We start from the raw sequence: 2,444 nt of genomic DNA on the forward strand, positions 1-2,444 counted from the left end.
TGTAAGGATATTTAAAATTTAATATATAGTATATATATTTAGCCTCCAAAAACATGCAGCCTCTTCTTTTATATTAAGGGCTATGAGAAGTAAATGTTGATTTATGATCTCACATGTGGATGTGCAAAAAAAAAAATACAGACTCTCAAAATAACAGCAATAGGCTGAGTAACAGACATGGTCTAACTGCAAACTCATGTCTTAGTTCGAGATTTAAGAGTCGAGATGGGGTTCTCTCTTTCATTTAATCTTCTTAGAAACCCGTGGCTTTCAAGCCTTGTAAGACATTTTACAGTGTGCTGTAGGAAGGTTTATTTCTGCTTTCTTGATTGGATTACTGTGTGCAAGAAAAACAATGGTCAGCATACTGACAGCAAAATGGTCTTGAGGCAAGGCAGAACATGGCATCTGAGAGAAGTGTGTTAGCTACAGCAGTGGTGAGGCTTGGCAGACACTGGCAAACAAACCAGATACCATATATGAGGTTCTCATTTAGTGGCATGCTATTTTTGAAGCATCTTGGTTAGCATAATCTTGTTAGCAGCCATTTTTGCCAAAGTTTTAAACGTTCATAGATGTCCTGCATAAGAATTCATCCCATCATTAACATTATTGTCCCTCTGTAAAAACATTACAGGACATACTAGGGGGAAAAGTGAAATTAGGCTTGAACAAACCTGTAGGGATAGATTTTTACAATTTCAAGAATTATTTTTTTTTAATTGATGAGGTAAAGGACTGCACTGAATGTAAGGCAGATTTGAAGCTGATGGCAACTTCTGTTGTTGTTTTTGATGAAAGTGAAATTAAGCCCAAAAGTCTGGACGTTGAGAATTATGATCTTGCTACTTCTCTGATCTCTCTGTGCTACTTTATAATGCCAAGCCTCTGAGCTGCTCTCCTTCCATATTAAATCATTCCTAGCAAACAGAGCAATTTCTTTTGGGCTCAGAGCAAGCAAAACAGGCTTTATCAACTTTCTGTGCCCTTGGACTTAAACTGGAAAAGGGCACTCAGTATTTCACAGCCTGATCTGCTCTGTCATGTGGGTAGTTTTTGGATTATTGATAAATTTCAAAGCAATTATTTTATGGTGGGCTTATAATAGTCTAGTCTCTATGTGGCAAAACAGCAAGATCTGGAGCTGTTTTCTTTATCTCATTCTCCTGCATCTATTTTGAAGGAAGAAAAACAACCCCACAGAGCAGCGCAAAACAGCAAAATTTTAAAGCAGATTTATTAGCAGCCAAGAATGATGTTTTGGGAAATAAAGATACATTCTGAGAAACAAAATACTGTTAAGGGGAATTTCCCGGGTTTGTCTTTTGAAACTGATAAAGTGAATGTGCACATCATCTTACAGTGTAATGAAATAATAAATACATACTTAAGTTACACATGCTATTTTCTAGAATGACAACATGTAAAATAACATTATAGATGTGTTTTAAATGTAATTCCTTGAACAAGCGATAGATGTCTTACAGTCTTTGTGCCTTATTTTCTAGATTACTGTGGTGATAATAAAATTGTAAAATACTTAACAAAAATCAGTTTTGAATTGTATCATTGGATATTATTTTAATCCTAGATTCTGAGTTAATTAGTATTCGTATTGACTATTCAAAATGTACGTATTTGAGACTGTTACTATGTGAATGTCTGTCCAGTGGTAGGTCTGAAAAAAGAAAGCTTAAATATGAAATCTGATAACTATACTTGCAAAAGCAGAATTTTTTTGATGATTTATTGATTAATCCACATTGTTAGAAAATTAACTTTTTCACTTGAGTATTTGAACAAAAAGTGGCTAACAAATTTTGGTTTCACAAGGCATTGCATCTGAGCCCCTCACAGTAACTGAAATATGCCTACTTACTTTCTTTTCTCAGATACCTCATCCCTAGAAACCACTGCTGCCTTCATCATTTTTAGGGATCCATCTCTGTAAGGGGAATACTAGTTATGGGTAAAGTCAGTTAATTACGTTTTGAAGCATAGGAAAAGGTACTGCTCTACAATTAGTTGATTAGTTTAATTAATTACACAGAGGGACATTTTTGCAAATGATGCAGTGGAAGAGGACTCTGTTCTGTAAATAACCTGGTCTTCCTATGGAAAAATAGTATGCAAAAATTAAAAGGCAGAATAACTAATTTTCAGATTTAGTTGATCTGGATTCAGAATTGCCAATGAGAAGTTCAAGTCTTAGACATCCAGCTCTTGGCTCGAGATTCATCTGGCTTAGCTGTGCTACTTGACCTATGAATATAGTTTAATCAGGTTGCTTCTGCGATCAGTACAGAGAAATGGGCATTTTTAAAGTGTGACTTGGATTGATTAATCCTCTCCTGACCTGAAATAAGGCAAAATTGATCTGGACCATCACATACAGTAATAGGTTGGTAAAATCTGAAAAGACATCTCCTGTGCTTTAATTGAAA

The sequence above is a fragment of the Mesitornis unicolor genome, unplaced genomic scaffold (genome assembly GCF_000695765.1).
Source record: "Mesitornis unicolor isolate BGI_N332 unplaced genomic scaffold, ASM69576v1 scaffold13264, whole genome shotgun sequence".
Taxonomy (NCBI): Eukaryota; Metazoa; Chordata; class Aves; order Mesitornithiformes; family Mesitornithidae; genus Mesitornis; species Mesitornis unicolor.